The 16,534-nt window shown below is 45.5% G+C and overlaps 1 protein-coding gene and 1 non-coding gene across 8 annotated transcripts in view; one reads left to right on the forward strand and one right to left on the reverse strand.

Annotated features, from left to right (window-relative positions):
* Window positions 1–1,700: 1,700 nt before the first annotated feature.
* On the reverse strand, window positions 1,701–1,782 carry TRNAL-UAG (transfer RNA leucine (anticodon UAG)). The gene has a single exon. It is a non-coding gene; the product is annotated as a tRNA-Leu (tRNA).
* A 535-nt stretch (window positions 1,783–2,317) lies between these two features.
* The window catches only part of EEF2K (eukaryotic elongation factor 2 kinase), a 53,066-nt gene continuing 38,849 nt past the window's right edge, over window positions 2,318–16,534 (forward strand). For 6 of the 7 annotated variants that reach the window (XM_006112789.4, XM_006112787.4, XM_075899464.1 and 3 more), the window contains exon 1: window positions 11,538–11,785. The gene's annotated coding sequence lies outside the window, so the exon portion shown is untranslated. Of the gene's footprint in view, window positions 2,430–11,537; window positions 11,786–16,534 lie in introns of those variants that run through there. The other variant, XM_014580712.3, reaches the window with a different exon arrangement.

The raw sequence follows: 16,534 nt of genomic DNA on the forward strand, positions 1-16,534 counted from the left end.
TGATCCACCCCCTCTTGCCCATTCCCAGCGTTTGGCAAACAGAGACCAGAGACACGTCACTGCTCGACTTTGCAGGATATTGGGGTGTCTGTCAAAGCACCCTGGGATGAAGTGGAGGATTGAGGGGGGCTCACAGGGGGAGGCTGTGAGAAGCCACTTGGGGGGGGGTCGGGGGCTCGCAGGGGCAGTTGTGGGGTCTCTGAGGGGGGAGCTGTGGGGAAGGAGGGCTCACAGGAGCTGCCTGCCCAGGGCGAGGACCTGGCACCCACACGTCCTGCATGTCTCTGAGCTTGCATGGTGCTCCAGACGCGGCTGCCAGGTCTGTGTGCGGGGCGGGTCCCAATCCCGGTCAAGCCAGAGCTCTCCCACTGCAGGGACCTGAGCAGTGGGTCTGTGTCTTGTGCCGGAGGTGGGGCCCAGTGACATCGTCGCAGGGCCGGGGCAGCCACTGGCCACAGCTGGAGTCTAACGGGCTGAGCCCCTGGCAGGAATTCCTTCTAGTTGCTAGCAGAAGCCGGATCGAACTCCTAGCCACTCCCCCCATACCCGCCCCTGCCCCCCACCCAGCTTTTGCACGCGATCACAGGCTCCCAGCACCATTCGTGGCCCCGCATCCCAGTCACTCCCCCGCCCCTGCCAGGCTTCCATCACATGCCCAGCCGGAAATTCAGAAAATATCAGACATTGCACATGTCCGGTATTTTCTGAATTTTTTTTACCAGACAGCTTGAAAACTGGACTGTCTGGTAGAAAACCAGACACCTGGCAACCCTAAGCCCCAGAGCCTCGGCCGTCACCTCTACCCCTGCCTTGAGCCTCCAGCTGCTCCCCTGCGCTCTCCCTCCTCCCAGCCTCCTGCCCTAACTCCTGCATCTCCCATCCCCTGCCCTGAGCCTCTCCTCATCTCCCAACTCCGACTTCCACACCCCCTCACATCCCCAGCTCCCTACCCTGAGTCCTGCCTCAGCCCCACCATTCTGACTCCTGCACCCTCCACTCCTCAAACAGAAACTTTCCTCTGACCACAGCAATCCCTGAAACCCTCAGGAGGGCTATGACTAAAAAGTAACAGTCAGTGGCTAATTTACTTTTTCCAAGTAACGTTTGTGGGGCCATTCTTGCACTGGCTGGCTGGTCCATTCACTCTCCTCTACCATCCCTAGGATGCAGACATGCAGAGAATGCTGCTAATGCTCTCAAATGTGATGGGGATCATGATAGTACCTACCCAAGGTGTCTAAACCCCCCACTTTGTGGTATGCTCTAATAACATACTAGCTGCAATAAGCTAGTGAAAAAGGTCAGTAAGCATATTTTTGAGTGACATGGTAAAAGTCAATATTTTATCCAGTGCAATTCCCTTCCTACCTTCTCCATCCCTTTGCAGGGACCCCTTTCACAACACCATGTCATTTCAGGGACTATGGTCTTTTCAGAAAGTTCTTTGCCAGAACCATATACGCAGTAAAGAGCAAGAGGTTTCCATGAGGAAAGAGAGACAGCCACAAAAATTAAGAAATACAAAGCAGACACAATACCAGAGAGGGACTATACCCCGCTTCCTTCTCGATTGCGCTTAGGAACACTATTATGCACGATGACGCCGCCTCCGGCACAAAATTAACTCTCTTCATTAGAAACAAATCTAAACTACTAATGGGAAACTCAAATCTGGCCAAACCTGCAAATAAAAGTTTGCTTGGCAGCGGTGGGATTCGAACCCACGCCATCGAAATGACTGGAGCCTAAATCCAGCGCCTTAGACCACTCGGCCACGCTACCACCTGATTTCTTGGGTGACCTTGAGGACTATATAGACAGGACGCGTGTTGCCTCGGCGCTTTCCCTCACCCCCCCTTTTTCAGTTGTGCAGCCGGATTTCATAAGCCGCCAGCCGCTCAGCGAGGCGTTTGCTCCGAAGAGAGGAGGAAGCAAAGGCAGCGGGTTGTGCACAGGGAAGGGAGCTCCCGGGGAGGAGGCTGGCTGGGGAGGCGAGGCGAGGCGGGGGCGGGGGAGCGGTGCACAGCACGGGACCAGCCTTTGGGGGGAGCGGGGCAGCGGCTGCAGAGATTTGCCCGGCGGCTCCTAGGGCCTTTTCAGCGCGCGGGCTGCTGTGCGGCATCAGCCAGCAGGTGGCGCTGCGGCCGCGCCTCTCTCCCGGCTGCCGCTGACTCTAGCCCCATGCGCACGTGCCCTGCCCCGTAAGTGCCTTTCCCAGGCTCGTCCCGGAGACGTGTCAGCCCAGCTCGCGTCTCGCGCTCCACCCAGCGCCGCAGGGTGTCGCCACGTCAGCAAAACCCGCACGTCGGGATCTTTGCCCGGCCGGTTGCATCACAGGCTCCCCCGGGGGCGTTTTGACGCTGTCACAGCAAAGCAGCAGCCAGTCCAGGCCTCCCCGGGAAAAGGAGATTTCGTCTGTGGTGGGAAAGGTGCGCGCCCCCAAACACGGGTGACGATGCTCTTCTTGATTGATAATGTATTAGGATTTCTGCAGCCACCTCGGGGCCAGCTTTCGGTTGCTTTTTCTATTTCTCTGCCGTCCACCGCTGGAGCTAAGCGGATGTTGCATTTTGTTCCAAATGAACTAACACTTCGCTTTTTACCGGAACCGAAAACGCGCCTGAAATGTTCTAACTTCTGCCATTAGTCTCTTTTAACTTAAAACAACAACTGAAGAGTGGTTTGGGGTTCTTTTCCGTATCATACAATACAAGGTGTTTCCCCTTAGATAATTCTCAGCCAGCAGTGACTAATCAGCCTATAAACCAACAGCAACTGTTACTGTGTTTACACTGGCCGCTTCTTGCGCAAGAACATCTTGCGCAAGGGTTCTTGTGCAAGAATTCTTGAGCAAGAACATGTCCACATTGCTGTGTGCCAGATGCGCTTTTGCGCAAGAGCATCCATGGCAGTGTGGACGCTCACTTGAGCAAGAAAGTGCTGATAGCTATTTTAGCCATAGGGCTTTCTTGCGCAAGAAGTCACTGCCACTCGTCCACACTGCCCTCTTGCACAACAGAGCTTACACCTGTTAGAAAAGAGCATAGCTCTTGTGCAAGAAGCCCTCTTCTACCACGCTTTACTGTAAATCTTCTTACAGCAAGAGCAGGTGGGCAGTGTGGACACTCTGCGGAAGAACAGCTGTTGTTGCTCTTCCACAAGAACCTGCCAGTGTAGGCATAGCCTTAGTTTATAAGGGAAACAGTTGTTTATTCTTAAATATAGCCTGGGTAGGGGCTGCTACAAGGACATGTTTATTTCCCTCTTTACTGCTGCTTCACAGAGCTCTGTCCCTTTCCCCTTCTTTGCTGAACTGAAGCAAAATGTCAGGCTGTTGCATGGTGGAAGATCAGAAATGCTGCTCTTTTTCTCTCTCCCTTATAGCTTTAAAGCCCAAGTGGATCCCTCCCAACAAAACAGAAGCATTTAAAATACATTTGTATTTTCAGTCTCTCAGATGCATACTCTAATGGCTGCTCATTGCTGTGAGGTACACTTTTTTTATACATAACTAGTACATTTACCCAGCACTGCTCAGGTCCTTAAGGGCTCAGGGCAGGGGGTGTCAGGAGTCAGGACCGGAAGAGTGAGGAGGGATTCTGGAAAAGGAGTGTGTGTGTATGCAAGTAGGCACAGAAAATCCTTCACCCCAGAGATTCATATCAGGACTTCTTACTCTGGAGCAGTCTTGGAAAGAGGAGTGCACCCCCACCCCCACCCCCTCCTCCACCCCCACCCCCTTTCACCTGCCTGGGGATTCTGTCTCTTTTCTGTATAGTTTTATGAGATGCAGTCCTATTTTGGGCACATCCTGTTTTCCTGGCATAACCAAACCCTTACCTTGCTTTTAAGTTAAAAGCTGCATACCGAATTTGGTTGTCCTAGTTCTTACTGCTTAGGAGTTCTTGAAGGAACAAGAACAATAAATAGTAAATGTGCAGTTCCAACATTTGTTACCCTTTGCTCCTTCTCAGCTGCAGATTTCTACCAGGCTTCTAATTTCCATGTAGCATTTATCCTTTTGGCTTTTCTGTGGAGAATTACGTATGCCACCTCCTGAATTTGTATGAGGCACATGCTCTTTAAGCAAATAATTACTTCATGTGTTAACACGCATCCTTAAACAAATAATTACTTCATGACTGAGGGAGGAAACCCAAGCCCTTCTGCATTGGGCTTAGTCCCAGGCCTGAGACCTGCTGCCTGGAGCTGAAGCCTTCAGACTCTGGGGTTGGCCTTGGGCAATCAATGGCAGTCAGGCTTCAGCCCTGGGCCCCAGCAAGTCTAAGCCAGCCCTGATGATTCCCTCAAAGGGTGGTTGCAACCCACTTTGGGATCCCAACACAGAGTTTGAGAACTGCTGGTGTAGTATATATCCTGGTTACTGCTGGGCAAATTCACAACTAAACTCATAACCAGGTAAAATTCATCAGCTTTCATATCTCTTTACACTCTTGTAACTCATAAAAAGATTTGGTAAAGTTCATACTTTTTTGTATGATTTAAAATTGATGGCTTTCCATCAAAATCATGGCAAATTCATGGTTTCAAGGCGTTTCCTCCATGAATCTGGGTGAAAACAGGTGGTTTTGACTTACTTTTTTTTTAAAGATGTGGCATCGGGAAGTTCCAACTGAAGCCTTGGATTTACCATGCTGATTTAAGCCAATTAAAATGGTGGCCCGAACAGTTGTGTTTTGTATAGAACCAGATCTGAAATTTTCTGGCATGTCACCCACCCGGTATTGTCTTCACTTGGAGAGCCAATTCGATAATTCTGTAAAGCAGATGCATCTTCCATCGACTTCAGTAGGCATATTAACAAATATAACCAGAGCTGAAGTTGTGTGGTGGATGCATGTTTCAGTTTCATTATCATGGGACAACATGAGCAGTTGTATCTTTGTGATTGCTGCAATGCCACTGGAAACTGATACAGCTATTTTTTGTGTTGAGGGAGCTAATAATTAACTCTGTACTAATGTTGTACTAAATACCAGCTCTCTATCTATACCATTGGTCTGTAATCTGAGTGTCTGCATTCCACTACAATAAATGTATGTGGTGAGAGAGACAATACCAAGTGAAGCTATAAGCATGTACACTATGAATGGAAAAAAGGGGTAGCCGTATTAGTCCATAACTTTAAAAACAATGACTAGTCCTGTGACACTACTTAGAGACTAACAAAAATATATATAGTATGTGATGTTGTGTTGGTACCTTGCTGGTTGCTATGCTGGGCGATGGGCTGTGGGTGACCTCCGCTGGCGGCTGTTTGTAGCATGGCCCAGCAGGACAGGGGATGAGTCATTATGCAAGGGGCTCCCAACCTGTTGGACCAGTTGCCTCCCAGGGAGAGAAACAAAGGAAGGAGGGGAGGCCAGCGCTGGCTGGGGGGGCAGGGCTGGAAGGGACCTTTTAGTTCTGTCTGGTATCATGGAGGAAGCAGCCTAAGCAATGGCTGGGATTTAGGGGCCCAGTCTCCCCCATCTCAAGGGGGGCTGAGGCATCCTAGGCCTGCCCTGTAACCAGATTACATCTATGCTGTGCTGTATCCTGGAGAAGCAATAAACTCCTTATATTCTACTGGCTGGCAGAGTCTGTTCGTGCCACTACGGGGGTGCAGGAGGAGGGGGAACCCCGATGTGCCGCCACATAGTATCATGAGCTTTTGTGGGCAAAATCCACATAATCAGATGAGCTGGAGAGGAAATAAGAGGAACCCAGTATTTGTAACAGAAAAAGGAGGAGGAGAAAAAAAGGTACCTGCCATTTGTAGATCAGGGGCTAATCAGGCTAATTGAGTGGGCTGGAAGTGTCCCATACTTAGCTTTTGATGTAAATGAGTTAAATGTAGGGAAGGCATTTAAATGAGTTAAATGTATGAAAAAAGTAAGATTTATGGCCCAGCATGTTAAGCTTAGAAAAACTGATGGATACATCCTTAAGAACAAGGGTGTTTAGGGAATTAAAGAATTTGATGGCAATTTTGTGCTTGAAATTTTAAAACAAATCGGCTACGTCTACACTGGCGCGTTCTCACGCAAAAACTCTTTTGCGGAAGAGTTCTTGTGCAAAAACTCTTCCAGAAGAGAGCGTCTACACTGGCATGTGCTTTTGCGCAAGAGCATCCATGCCAGTGTAGATGCTCTCTTGTGCAAGAAAGCTCTGATGGCCATTTTAGCCATAGGGCTTTCTTCTGCAAGAAATTCATATTGCCTGTCTACACAGGCCTCTTGCACAAGAACAGTTGCACAAAAGGGCTTATTCCTGAGCAGGAGCGTCAGAGTTCTGGCACAAGAAGCCCTGATTTCATACATTAGAACGTCAGTTTACTTGAGCAAGAACACGTGGCCAGTGTAGACAGGCAGCAAGTTTTTGTGCAAGAGCAGCCGCTTTTGCATGAGATCGAGCCAGTGTAGACACAGCCATCTAGTTTCAAATTGCTCTGCAAGTTTGATATTGTCTGCAGTAGCTGTCTGATACTGTCTGCAGTATACTCTCAGGTACTGTTTCCCTTTTTAATGAGTAATATGCTGCCTTCATAGAGTAGTATATTCTACTTTCAGGACATTAATTTGCTAAGTTGCCACTAGAAATTAATTTTAATGCTCTCAAGATATAATTGAATAAATTAAACATGAAGCTCATATGCTGTAGTAAAAACAATTATTTATAATATTATTTATTTGCAGTCCTAAACTGTATCCAAAACTCACACCTCATTAAGGAAAATGTGGTGAAAGAAAGGGTGAATGTTGCATTTTGCTGCTACTGTTGGGTTGGATTGTCCCCCTAAATCCATAGTTCTCTTCATGCAGACGGAAGGCTGAGCTGCCTCCCTGTTCTGGAGAATATGTGAAGAGAAGCTGGTCATATCAGGACAGTGTTTATCATCTGAGTGTTGCAACTCCTCCACACCCTTCAGGAGTCACGTTATAAGGAGGGTTGTGAAGCATTGGAAATTCTATTACAATTCTAAAGCAAAAAGAAAAAAATGTCCACCATTACTTTGGGGAGGCTGAAATGTTCAATGTTTCTGAAGTTAAATATAGTAGTTATAAGTGTACGTTTCTACTCTTATTACTATAATAATTGTAAGGAGAAGAAGCAGTTCCCAAACTGAAAAGGTTGAGGGAACACTAGCTTAGTGGCTCGGGAGTTCACACCTCTTGTGGAGTTATTTCAGATTATATCTGAGACTGCACACATACAGTATCCTGCATTGGGTCACATTCAGACTATAACCACACTATATATTTAAATGAATTTCAATTTGTAACCAATTCCTGGTATGGTTGGCTCTAAATGTGGCTGTATCCATACATTACTTGGCTAACATTCAGTAATTAAGTCTCAGAGGTGTAGCCATGTTAGTTGGTAAAGTGAGTTTTGCCCACGAAAGCTCGTGATACTATACATATATGTTTGTTAGTCTCTACGGTGCTTGTTTTTTTTTAAAGTTGTTTTTATTCAGTAATTATCTGTGATTCATCCTTGCTAATGGTAAACTTCTCATTTTTATTGCAATGATGACAGCATGTTTTTCCTACAACTGTGCCTGTATATTAATAATAATAATTTGACACATCCTCCTTCCTCTGAGCTTTCTGCAGTAGGACATCCCAGAGTGCTTTGCTCAACAAGCTGCTGGTACAGTGGTGCTCTGGTATATCTTCCAGTCACTCATTCCCTGGCACTGTGGAATTGTTCTAAATTGAATAGGAGCTCTGGCTGTGCAAAGAGGATTTGACTAGTAAATGATTAAGGTGTTTGGGTCCCTACATAAACACAGTTGCAATATGGTGTGAATGGGGAGGGGGAGGGGTGTCAAACGATTATCTTCACAAACAAGAAATGCTGGAAATGTATTTGCTTTAATTAAAGGATATGTTTTGCAGAAAATGAGACTCCCGGAGGTTGTGTAGTGGAGGTAGCATCAATAAATAGCATAATCTAGCTGCTGCTGCTTTGGGAGTTTTATATGAAAAGGCATACAGTACTTTATCTGTCATCCAAATTGCAGGGATCCTGAAACCAGAATATCCCAAGATACATACACACATATATGCATTTTTTCCTAATCCCCAGTTAAGGTGGGGTCTTTTTTAACTAGTTAATTTGGTTTTGGAGGAGGATTCAGCTCTGCATATTGCAATAAAATATTAGTTGCAGCATTCGCATCAGAGCAGTATTTGCTCTCTCAATTCTGGTTGGGCTTCTGGGCCTATCAGAGAAAACCAGATAGTGTGCAGTTCTCCCAAACTGCATGTGACATCACAAAAGGCAGTAAGTAATGATTCTGTAACTCACTCTAACTCATGATACATTACTCACATGAGTAAGTGCTCAGCGCGAGTAATGGTTGCAGAATCTGACCCTTAGCAGATGCCCACTGAATATAATGAAGCCAGAATTTTTTTGCAGGAATAATGTTGCAATTTTTTCAATGGCTTGCAACTCATAAATAGGCTTTTACTCAAACATTACACCAAATTGAGTTTTGGGCAGTGATTGAACATGGAAAATGTCAGCCCAGCAAGCAAATGTTTTAGAAAATTATGAGTAGGTACTGGGTGTTATAATGGAGACTGTTTTGCAATTTTATTTATAGTGTGTAACCCTGTATCACTTCTCCTGGATAGATGAAATTAAAAGCACACACGCATACAGTACATTTGACAGGTTGAACTAAATATAGGGAGAGCAAAGTCATTTTTACAGACAACAGTTAGTGCAATTAGTAACTTGTATTCTGATACTGAGAAACCATGGAAAGGAACATGTTCGAAATTGGAAAATAAAAGAGAGATCAAGATGGTTGCTGCATTCAGAAATCATGCTGATAAGAAAGAAGACAACAGTAATTTTATTAACCACATAAGCATACAATTCAGATTGGAATCATCTCGAGATTCTGGAAATACATTCAGAGCTTAACATAGGCACTGGCATAGTCACTCCATCTTGGGCATTACACAGTTTTTGTTGCAGGGGGATTAAAATTTCACACACACAGGTAGCAAAATGATAACTTTTTGTGTACATATAATTAGTTTATCAGTGTTGGTCCTTTTTCACACATCCTTTTCATACTAATGTGTGGCATGTATGTGGTTAAAGTAGCATATAATATTTTTAATTTCTAAAGAAGGAATAATTTTTTGCCCTGTGTTTATTAGAGAAAAGACAAAAACACATTTTCAAACTGTTTCATACCATGCAAACTCTCTTAAGTGACTAATAGAGGGAACTAAAGGACAGAAGCAAGGACAATGGTGATAAAATCTTAACTGATTCAAGTGAATTGGCTCACACAGAAATTCACATGCAAAAGACCTGCTATCTGCTGTAATTAATTAGGATGTATACTGCCTTACACTGCTATACCTGCTTGATGCTATTTAGAATAGGAAGCTACACATTCCACTTCTGAAAATTCTCTTCTGTGTCCAGCAAATTGGATTGTAATATATGAGGAGTCCTATGTTAAAATGTACAAATATTATTATTCATGTCTGTCATGACTTATGACTTTCTTCCACGGAGACAATCTGTAAAAAAATGGCCAAAAGAAATAAATCTAACTACTTTGCTTAAAAAGATGTTGAATTTAAAAAATAAAGGAAGGAAAATTGCCTTCTAGACAGTAGTCTCTGTAAATTGTATTGCATTTCACTGACTTGCATCAGTTTATTTTTTCTCCAATGTGTTCTTGCAAGTAAAGTGGACTAAGAGAACTAATACATAATTTTTCCAATTCAGGTAAGAATTAATCTGCAATAGTCCAGGAATATAAAATACAGCTGTTTAGATGTGTTATATATATGAAATAATATTGTTCTTTTCATGTTGCATCCAAGGATTTATGTTGAATCTCTCATTTCATTGTCAAGAGTAATATATACTTTTCTTTGAGTTTAGTCAAAGCAAAAAATGAGGCTTTTTAAAATTTCCAGATTAGAAACATCCTCATGTAAGCACATAATCTTCCTTTTCATTACTGTAACAATTACTCAGTGTATTACCTACCTGATTTTTAATGGCTATTGTGACTAGTGATTCTAACATAAAAGTGGATGTTTTGTTTTGTTTTTCTCCCATTCTATACTCTTTACAGTGCTTGCTTTCAAACACCATGTACTGTTGTGCATTGTTTTTGCATCTGGGCAATAACAGCTTGCAGACTTACCAAGTGAACTATTGTGCAAACTATGTTACAAAATATGTACACATATATTACTTATCTGACTTGGCAACCTTTTCACAAACAGAACTCTCACTTACAAGTCAGTGGCAATAACAAACACCTTAGGACATACGTGATAGTCTATAGTGTAAATTTGTGTGCATAGCTCCTATTACTATTAATAGTGTAGACTGTAACCCTTGTGCAGCCAGATCATATAATCAGTGGCATCTAACTGATAATTTTAAGCTATTTATCTTATGTGTGTCCTTCCAAATGGGGGGGAAACAACGGGGTTCTCTACTTTGAACTCTGGCCCTTGGGTCTCCAGTACTGTCTGGTACCTTTCACTAGCACTATCCACAGGGAAGAAAATTAGAAAACACGGATGAATAGACTTGGGCATCTAGCAGCTGATAGCTGGGGGCCTCACTGTTCTGCTGGCTAGAATAGATGAGGTGATGCTTTGAGTAGGGGTCCCAAAACAGGCCTGTATGCAGGAATTTCTGTGTATGCGTGTGCTTTTTTTTTGTAAATGTGGACTGTAAGGGTGTGAATGCACCCCCTATGATTGCCCAAGTAAGCAGGAAAATCAGCCCCAGCCTTCCCAGGGCTGGCCAGAGTGGAGGGAGGCATGGGCAGAATGCCACTCTTGACTTTCCCTGGCTAGCTGGAGCATGCTTACTTGGGGGACCATGCTGCTTTTACACCTAGTGCCCACACACACACCTGTGTACGGGCCTGCAACACCATGTCTGTTGTAGTCCCTACAAGCGTGAGTCCAGAGGGAGGGACTATGTTTCCCAGGTGCCACACTCTAGTTCAGGGGTGGGTAAACCTTAGGCCTGGGGGCTGGATCCAGCCTCCCAGCTTCCCTAGATCTAACTCCAAGGCTCAGTGCTCCCCTGCAGCATATGGGAGCCCACATGAGGCTGGATCACACAAAATCTACTAGCCTGGGGACCCCTAGACTCCCATGTTTGAGGGAATGGGAGTAGTGAATGCTTGCTTGCTTCTCACTTGGGTGCAGGCCCCTGACTGATTTTTCTGTGGGTCAGAGGCCCCCCAGACATAAATAGGGTTCCCCACCCCTGCTCTAGTTCAATCACTCAGGAGACACCCCCCCCCCCCAACCGAGCATGTGCTAAGGCTGGACCTGCAACCAGCCCCAGCGGAGCGCCTTAGGGCCGGCGGGCGGCTTGTTGCAAGGCTCTGCAGCACCTTTAGACCACGTGCGAGGAGCTCGGCCTCCGTGCAAGCCCGGGGCTTCTCGTCCCGGTGCAGAGAGCACCTGTGCTTGGGCCGGAGACACGGCCATGCCTGGCTGCTGCAGTACCGCCCCCCGCCAGCTTGCGCAGGGGAGGGAGGGTGCAGCCAGTCGCTGGAGAGCGAGAGCGGCTGACTCTGAGACCAGACGCGAGCTGTCCGAGTGCGCTCCCGGGGGAAGGCAGCTGGCGCGCGACCCTCGCAGGGGAGCGCTGGTCGCAGCTTGTGTGCAGCTGCAGCGGGGAGAAGAGCCTTTTTCCTTGCCTGCTGCTCCGATCGGGGCTGGACCCGCTAGGCCAGGCGTTGCACCGGGCGGCTGCCTGCAAGGTAGGCCTGGCTCTGCAGCGGAGCCCGTTCTTCCACCTTGGCTTTGTCGGGCTCCCACGCGGGGGAGGCGTATTGAATTTTCCCCGTGCACGAGGGGAGCTGAAGGCTGCTTCCCTGGGCTCAGCTGGGGGGCAAACTGCTGGGCCTGCAAACGGTGCTCAGGCTGTGCCCGCTCTAGCGCTCAGTAGGGCACTTACGCATAGCCACGTTAACGCCCATTGTTTATAATATTTGATTCCACTTCATCAACACACTCACGTATTCTCATGGTTACTCTCCGGTGTATTGCAGCTGACCATAGTGTGGCTCCGTGTTTATGTACCATCGTGGTAGCGTTTTTAGGGAAGAGCTATTCTTGCCTTGTTGCAGCCTTGCCCGTTATTCCTCTTTTATTTTACTTTTTCGCAGAGGTGTCTCTTATTTTTTCCCACTCGATCTTTGCAAAAATTTCCCATCGTGGCCTTAAAAGGACTTTCTCTGTTTTTCTCTGTTATGGCCCCTCATTTGCAGCTTTGAATGTTGTAGGATTTAGGCCAGAGTCTTTACTGTAGAATACTGTTGGTTTTCTTTTTACGGAGACCATTACTATATTGTAATGTTTTAACATGGGTTGTGACTGTAGAATGTTGGGGGCAGGCTGTTATACAAGGATCTAAAGTTCGGAAGTCTAGTGGCTAATGAAATTAAAGGCCTCCTGTGGGTTGGGGGTGGGGTTGAATTTGTTTGTGATCAGAGAGTGGTAATTTGCTATTTGTAAAACTGTATTTCTGATTACAGTTTCCTTAGAGAACCTTTTTTTCCCCTAAGTGGAGGATGAGATGTTACCAAATGGTTTTGGCTGCAGATTGATGTAATGACGCTAACATGTACTAGTCAGCAGATTCTCTTCGCAACAGCCTGCATGTTGCTTTGTGGAGATAGCCTAAGGAACACAGAATGTGAGAAGCAGGCAGATGGAGGGGGGGAAATGCCCATTGCCACACTGATTTATTGAAACTGGAGTTTGCCTTGTATGAAGGGGGAAAGTATTGTATGTGCAGTGAAATAATTAAACCCATGCTGTGTTGCTGTCACAGAAAATGTCACTAGCCATTCCGATTGTGATAGGTACAGAATAAGAACATTTTTGAAAAGAGAGGTAGAATTACAGATGATATTGAACATATATAAAGTAAAGCAATATCTGGAATCTAGTTGAAAAGCACGCTTAAAGGTTGTGATCTACTTTTTGGAAAGAAATATAACAGTGCTAATCTGATGTTTTAATTGTAGATAGAATCTCTTGATTTGCACCTGAAGGTCCCAGAAGCTTCCTTAATTATTGGGGATACTCCCTCTATTGTTGGCCTTCCTCTTTTGTAATCCATAGCTGGACACACCCAGTTTAAAAGTACTGTAAATTCCATGAAATAAATCTACCTGTACAGAAGACAAAAAAGTGGTAACATGCAATGGAAAGTGAGTAAAGGATTAGTGTATGATAAATAACTTTATAAAATAGACAGTGGTAGGCTATAAAAACCATTCAGGATTAGTAATATTCAGGTCTTGTTTTCAGTGAAATGCAGACATGACACAATGCACACACTATCTGTCAGGTTGAACAACAACTTTGAAACACTAATTGAAGTTAGAGTATTTGCTGTATGTATTTAAAGCCAATTGAAATGTTTTGGGTTTTAATAATGTTAAAAGGACATTGCTAAGGTGTATTTTCAGTAATTTTCTACCATTTTTCTGTATCTTGGGTTTTGACTAATATAAATTATTGTATCCATTTAATATCTTTATTTGTCATATAGAGAGGGTCTTTTCATACTTGGCAGAGGGGTGGACTCTGTAATCAGAAAGATACTATCTGTCCTTTACTGCTAGGATTCTAATAGTCCCTTGGAAGTTTCAAACAGCAGTATGTTTCCTGTACCAAAGTTGTTGTTTTTTTTCCTTTGGGGTTGCTACTGGAATGATGATACAAGTTCAGGTTCTGAATGCCTGACGCTGCAGAAAAAGCACACTCCTTGCATCATTCCTACAAAGTACCACTGGCTAATTTAGTGGATTGTTCTGATGGGTTGTGGAGGGAAGCAAGATATGATTTATAGCGTCCAATGATTTCAGTCAGGATTCAGGCACATACAAGGAAAGTACTGGAAGCTGTCACTTCTTGTGAGCAGTTTTGTTTTGTTTGTTTTAGTTACTAAAGCCAAATTTTTCAGAAGCAACTACAGATTTGAGATGACATTGTTTTTGGGCATCCAGCTTGAGACAGCATAACCTCTCTCTGTCTGTTTCCTCATCTGTACAGGAATATTTCCCTGCTTTATAAGGACCTTAGTACAAACCACAGTGCAGTGTTTTACTGCAGTCCTCCCAAATGCTGCCATAACACTATTGTGAAATTTGAAAGGGCAGTTAATGTTCATGAAGTACATTGAAGATATAAATAAGCGTTATGAGGGTGCTGCATAGTTTTGCATTAATAATTTGTAACAATGTCAGTAATACCTTGGTTGTGTGAATAGCACTTAAGGTTTCTGGTAGGAAATTTAAATGGATATAATCAATTTATGTATCACGTTGCCCTCTGAGAATGGCCTCCCTCTATTGTGGCAACTGAAACATAAATTAAACTGAAGCAGATTAGGGGTGATAATTTTTGTGGAGGTTTCTTCCTTGTTCCAGTGCTCAATCTGATGCAGGGTCCAAAGATTGGGAAACCTTGCATCTTGCTTATTCTGGGTCTGCCTCTCATTGCTGCAGAGCTTAGCTGCAGCAGCCACTGTTGTTCTATTAGGTAGTAGCAGGGATGTAGGAAGGCTCCAGTCTAGAGCATTCCTACCAGCCACTTATTTGCACTGAGTTAGGGCAGTCCTCAGAGCTGGCTAGGGATGTTGGGGCAGGGTAACTGTGTAACCGTTGAAAATCTCAGCAGTTCCACGGTTACCCGTGCTCAGGGCTCTGCAGTATGAAGCTTTATGCTGCAGAGCCCACGGCGAAGCTGCCCCGGGAGCGGGGCCACCAGCCCCTGCTGGCCTGGCTACTAGGGAAAAGGCTTTGCTGCAGCAATGAAGCCACCTCCCGAGGAGTGGAGCGGGCAGCTCTTGCCTCCCTGGCTCCGGGGTAGAGGCTTCACTGTCCTGCTGCAGTGAAGCCGCCTCCTCAGGAGGCCATAGATGTCTAGTGGCTTAGGCAGGAGAAGGCTTTGCCTTCCCAAACTGCCAGGCTCAGTCACACCCACACGCTGCCCCCAGAATGCCTACTGTAGGTGTTCTGGGGATGGAGTGTTGCTGCCCCAGCATCTACCCTCTCTGTGCTTCTGGCTGGGGAGGCTGGAACCACCTGGCCTCCCCCAAGGATGCGAGAGCTGCCCCACACAGCTTCCTCCCTCTCTCGGTGCTCCAGGGGCTGGGGAGGTGGGGTGCATGCATGCGCCACCTTGCATATCTTCCCCTCCCTGTGGGGGGGACACGTTTGGTGCGCTACTCCACCTCCTCCTCTCTCCCTGGAGGGTAGGGACTCAGCAGGGGTCCTGCCTCCAGCCCCAGCTGCACCAACCGCCCATGAGGGAGGCCAAGTGTAACTGACACCATTAACCGATAAGCATCAGCTTATTGATTAAATGCTTCGTCCTTTACACTCTAACATCCCTAGTGCTGACACAGCTGTGGGTCTCCTGCTAGTGAATCCCCCTAAGTCCTGTGGTAGCGGAGGTTTATATAGTTATTTTGTAGTCATTTTCATTGGCCGGTCTATGAATTCCTGTGTTTCCCTGTATTGCTCTCAAGTTCCTCTTAGAGGTCAGTGCGAAACTGGTAGAATTACAGTTTTGAACACAGTCTGATATTTTATCTGCAGGGAATATATTGTGATGCATCTGGAGTTGCTTTGTGGAGAGGGGAGGTTGGATATCTGCAAGGCTGAAGGATAGCTTGCTAGAGATAAGGAGGTTGATTCAGTCAGGGAGGGTGAGGCCCACTTCTAGCAGCTAATGTGGTGTTCACACCTCCACATCAGCTGCTAGAAGTGGGCCTCACCCTCCCTCCTTATCTCTAGCCTGCATATTTATACCTGCCTCCGGAAAATTCCAGTACATGCATCTGACAAAGTGGGCCTTTTCCCACAAAAGCTTATGCTCCAATACATCTGTTAGTCTATAAGGTGCCGCAGGACTCCTTGTCACTTTTGCAGATCCAGACTAACACGGCTACCCCTCTGACACTTCCCTAGGAAAGTTTTCAAAGCTGCTCAAAGGGTTTGGACTTGCAGTTCCCATGAGAATAAATAGGAAATGGGCATTCAGCTCCCTTAGGTATCTGATAATCTCCATCCTCGTGCCTTGCCTTCCGGGTCTGTAAAATGGGGGTAACAATACTAACCTCTTGTGTGTGTTAAGGTTTTTTTCCCTAATCTTTAAGAAGAGTTTTGAATGAATGAAGTATCACATGGTATATGTGTAAAGTTTAGTACTCTTGGTACCCTAGTACCCATAGAAGAAGGAAAGGGAAGTTACTTTGTATATTTCATTTTTGCCTTTTAAACGTGCATGAACCAAGCTGATCATCTGCCTACCCAATGTCCTTTCAGGCTATTCTGGAAGAGCCTGCCAAAATTCATAGAGACAAATTTACCAACAAATATTTGTTTAAACTCAGCTAACCCCCAGTTAAACAGCTTGTGCACTGTTCCAGATCTATGCATCTTGTGTATCAGTTTTGTCAGGTTCAGTTGAGGGGACAGTTTGAGATCAGG

This window comes from Pelodiscus sinensis, chromosome 16 (assembly GCF_049634645.1).
Source record: "Pelodiscus sinensis isolate JC-2024 chromosome 16, ASM4963464v1, whole genome shotgun sequence".
NCBI lineage: Eukaryota > Metazoa > Chordata > Testudines > Trionychidae > Pelodiscus > Pelodiscus sinensis.